This window comes from Dysidea avara, chromosome 13 (genome assembly GCF_963678975.1).
Source record: "Dysidea avara chromosome 13, odDysAvar1.4, whole genome shotgun sequence".
Classification (NCBI taxonomy): Eukaryota; Metazoa; Porifera; class Demospongiae; order Dictyoceratida; family Dysideidae; genus Dysidea; species Dysidea avara.
The window spans coordinates 5,968,165-5,973,194 of record NC_089284.1 but is presented as its reverse complement, the minus strand read 5'-3'; the positions used below and the strand labels follow the sequence as shown (position 1 = coordinate 5,973,194).

The following is a 5,030-nucleotide window of genomic DNA, read 5'->3' as shown; positions in this document are numbered from 1 at the left end:
TTTGAGTACTGTTCTCCACCCCCAAACAGATTGTATTGCTTGCTCAATTTAGTTCTTTGGTTTGCAACTGCCAACTGTCTTTCCTTCTTTTTTGTAAATCTGGACAAAGCATTTTCTAAGTTCGAATGGTTTTGTACCAAGTGTAGCTATGTTTCCCAGCTAATGATTTGTCTGTAGCTGCTATATGACTGTATCTAGTAATTTGTAACATTTACTGTCTTTCTGACACCCTAGGCCTTTGTTGCACAACTAACACTACAATCTGTAAAGAGTGCGATTGGCTCACAAAGTGAAGAAAGTTTAGTGAAGAAAGTTTGAGGATACTTTTATTCAAAATATACCAGGTAGCAACAGCCCAGAGAACATTGTTACTAGTCATATGTATATGGTTCAATAATATCAGAACTTAGCTTTAGCATTATGTAGTGCCTAATTCTACCTAGCATTATTGCGTAGCTACGCAGTTTCAACATGTAGCAACATGCAGACTATTGTCTGTTACAGATTTTCAGGTATTGATTATAAACACAAACACATAAATGTTGAGAAAGAGAGTTGAGTAGAAAGGTTGCTTGAAATGGTACATATAGTGAGATATAAATGAAAAGAGAAAAAATGTTGGGTACAGAGTCTTATATAAGCCAGAGGGACTCCCTGTTTATACTGGCTATAATAGTTTCCTTGGTTCCCAACAAATATCTCACCAGCTTTTACATACATCAAGGCAAATTTGTTCCAAATCAAGTGCTCATCATTTAAGAATACAGTTGCATATCTAATAGCTGTCATTTATTGTATATGACTCTTTCAGTGCATGAGTGTAGAGCAAAACTTATTAGAATTCTGAAACTACATGAAGCAAAATCCACACCACCCATCATAGTTGTAGCATCTACTTACTTCCTTTGTGTGATGGAGTTTGGTCATTAAAACAAGACATGATCAGTTTGAACAATAGCAGCAGAAGGTTTGTATGGGGCAGGCACATAACAGCGAGTAACGAATGTAGACTGCCATTAACAATATCTCCATTAGTATCTATCTTCTAAGATTAAAACATGTATTGATAGTAAGTTAGGTACTATGTCACTTACTGAGGAATAGTTACCTCAATTGAAAGTACATCAACTGATGTTACAAACCTGAATTAAAATAAAGTGGCATGTGACCGTAGATACGCTTCCTTTTTTTGAAAGTGAAAATTTATTTTCCTATTACAGCAATGTTTACACCTATAGAGTAAACATTTTATACTAAACAACTTCAGAACTAAGTGAAAATGTCTGATATACATGGAGCTCTAAGATAATTGCAAACATAACCAAATACTGCCAAAGTGGTTTGAAATATGCTTAGTAATGCAATAGGTAACATTATGAATTTTAGAATGCATATGTCATTTTATATCATAACACATCACACACTATATTGTTAGTAAACCCCTAATATGCAGTAGTTACATTGTAGCACAAATGGCATACTTCACTATTTGGGAGAGCTGAATCTCCCAAAGCCAGTTTGATCTTAAACTCTTCATACCTATGTCATCACTCTCCACTTCGTCTACTCCGGCATCATTGAACCTTCATCAGGACTGACAGAGTCATCCTCCAGTCGTCCTCCAACACCTCATCATCATCATCATCTTGTTCATCATCCACCAACTGTAGGTAACTGTGAAGGTCTTCTTTGTACCTGAGGATCAAGTACTTGTGGTCAAGTAATACACACATCAAAGCTGTTGATAAGGACAGTAACACATGAGAATTAGGTCAGTGTAATTACTAAGCAATTATGTTGTTAAGGCATGACCAAATAACTTGAAGGGCTTCTCCAGTTAAGTGTGGGAATATATGTTTGCTTGGATAGAGTTATCCATGAAATCTCAACAAGATATCAGTTAACAGCAAGGATCATCTTCCTTCACTTTACCGACCCCAAATATGTACGTCGGTTCTGTGTGTGTACTGTAGTGTTAATGGAATGTGTATGTAGGGCTATCACTGGCTGATCACAGTACAAGAATAGCCACATGAGCAGCTGTATAGACCCACTACTGCTAGTATTGTTTGATACTATTGTAATTCCTTAGTTTCTGTGGCTCCAATAACTGAGATTGCATGTACCATGAGACTCACAAAAATACATCATGTAAGTGTACATGAACCCTATCATTTTATATTAACTAGAGCAACTCAGTGTTGCCACTGCCTGCTTGACTTATATCAGAGTTGCATGTGTGCCACCACAAACCATACAATGCACACATCCATTCACTGACCAAGCATACTATGTGCAACTTGATGATTGACATGTTTAACATCAAGCACCACAGACACTTTCATTTCAATCATTGTCACTGATGTTATGCATGCATATTTATCCATAAATGGATTTACAAAAAGTGCAGAAACACAGATCGACAGAGTATGTACCATATCCACTGAGTCTGAATAAAGATCTCTGTATGACATTTCTAAGTGTTAAGCTTTAACATGGTTCTGCTAAAATGCCAAGCGTAACTTTTTACTTCAACTTTGACACAACAAAAGGTAAAGTGACCTTATAGTTTACGAGCACAAGTTAGCACTATATTTGTCAACTGCTGCATTTTAGAAGGGTAACATCTGCTATTGCTTCCACAGCTATGTCAAAAACAATGCATACACAACATACTGTAACTACACAAGCTCACCACATAAACTAATGTATTCATCACAGTAATAAAAATTAGTCTAGTCAGTAGTCCTGTGGTGGGAACACTGGTACCTACACTACTTTTGTTGTCTGCTCAACAATGGGAATATGGAGGAGGTACGGTATTGAGTATGCTATAGACATGCAGCTGTTTCATAAGTAGTCTTCTTGGAATTTTTACATCACCTGCACACACAATACAGCTACGTATGTTTTAAAAACTATACGTTACCTGTAATGTAGATTGAGCAAATCAACCAATATTCTAACAAATTTCTTGAGTCTGCTGCAGATACTGTCTTGATTCACTGCTGATAGGGCAGAAAACATTGCCAATTAGAACACATTGATATAGACAACTGTCACTGACGTATGTGCACTAAAGACTTAAGTGTTTTGGCCACACTATTTGATAAATCATTTTTAGCACTGCATGCAGAGCTGTTTGTCCGTCAATCTAAACTTACGTTACAAAACAAGAAGAGTAGCTACTTGGAAAAGAGGACAGACAGTAAGAGTCTGTATGTAGTTCATGACAGTACATGGTCCTGATCTAGAGAGACGATGATGTTGTGTCAACTTCTTTCTCAGTCTTTCTCAACATTTAGAACAGATAAATTCAATGTTGACATATATGCGCCATTACTGTCTAGCTGTAGACCAAAAATACAATTAACTACATAGCACAAAGCAGCACAAAAAAGAAATCTCATTTAATCATGCAATCAGTCAAACAGAATTACAAACCAAATTAGTCTAGTCATACTGTCCAAGTCTAATGACTTCCCATGGTCCAACACCATAAATGCACACAAACAATGTCACCCAACCTAGGAGGAAATGTTATGTGAGTAGGGAAAATTTTTACTTTTAAATTCCTGTCTGGCATGGGCACACAGCCTACATAACCTATCCCATACATCATACAAGTAAAGGTGTTGTAATGAGATGAGCCAATTAATCAACTTTCTTCACTTCTGAGCTTGTAGTTGTGGAAGAGAAAGGCAAAGACTTTGCACCACCTATGGTATGTAGTTCCTGTACATTCAGCCTGTAAACAAATTTATTATGTGATACCAGCATATGGTTATCACATTTTTTATTTCCTGTAAAACTGTTTACTAAATGCTTGTCTATCAATGAAACAATATGTGATTTCCCCCATCCACTATACTGTCTTCCAGATCTAGAAGACAGCCAAGTGACCTTTCTCCACCTCACAGCATCAAGTACAACAAGCCATACACACTCTGGACATGGCAAGAAGGTGGACTCCTACAACACAACCCAATCATGGTACCTTCAACACTGTAGCATTAAGGTGTTCATATTTGTCAGTATGCAGCAACTGTTCATGACTACATTTCTTTATCAAAGACTCATTCCATAATAACACAATAAACTATTTAAATACCTAGTAAAGTCAGATAAGAGCTTACACAGCACAGCAACCACTGCAGCAGGGAAGTGTTAAGTGGCATGACTAAAGACCACACAGGTTGGGATACTATCAAAATGAGACAGGCAGCAGAAGAAAGTGAGTATAGTAACTACGTATATCCCATGTGATTACTTAGACATACATAACTTCATAAGAGACTTATGGCTACAAATGTAACCACTGAACTTAAATATGCTGAGGTGTTGCTACCACATTAAAGCTGTTGTAAGTGGTACCACTTTATGTAATAGAGCATATCTATGGTTTTAGGTGGATAGTATAAAAGAAGCACTCCTTCAGTAGAACTGCACTTGTTATTAGTTTCAGTCAGAGAAGATGAAACTTGTTCTGTTGTTCAGCCTCTTGCTGGCAGTCCAGCTGTGCAGTTCACAGATGGTCAGATACAGACCAGATGATTACCAGCCAAGAGATGATGACAGGAGATGTTCTAGTGATCGTCGCCCTGATGACCGCTGTCGATATGATGACCGGTACCGACATGAGCAATGTGATGAGCCAAAGATGCGTGACTACAGCGAGTATGACTACTTCAGTTCATGCAAGGAGATTCTGAGGAGATACCCTGAAACACCATCTGGGTACTACTACATCAAAGCTGGTCCTGACAGCTACCGTAAGGTCTATTGTGAAATGGAGAAGAAAATATGTGGAGAGAGAGGTTGGGAAAAATTCTACCACATGGACCTAATGAAGAACCAAACCGAGGATTGTCCAGACAGCTTTGTCAAGAAAATGTATCAAACTTTCCAAGGTCCAAAGAAGTATTTCTGTGGAAAGGAAACTGATGCTGGTAAATGCACTAAAGCATATTTCCGCCTTGAAGAAAGACAATACCATGAAGTCTGTGCCAAAGTAAGCGGATATCAGTATG

The 5,030-nt window shown here is 37.7% G+C and overlaps 1 long non-coding RNA gene across 1 annotated transcript; it reads left to right on the top strand.

Annotated features, from left to right (window-relative positions):
* The first annotated feature begins 438 nt into the window (after positions 1–438).
* Positions 439–2,356, top strand: LOC136243018 (uncharacterized). Its single transcript, XR_010694711.1, has 3 exons — positions 439–1,771; positions 1,827–1,945; positions 1,996–2,356. It is a non-coding gene; the product is annotated as an uncharacterized lncRNA (long non-coding RNA).
* Positions 2,357–5,030: the final 2,674 nt, after the last annotated feature.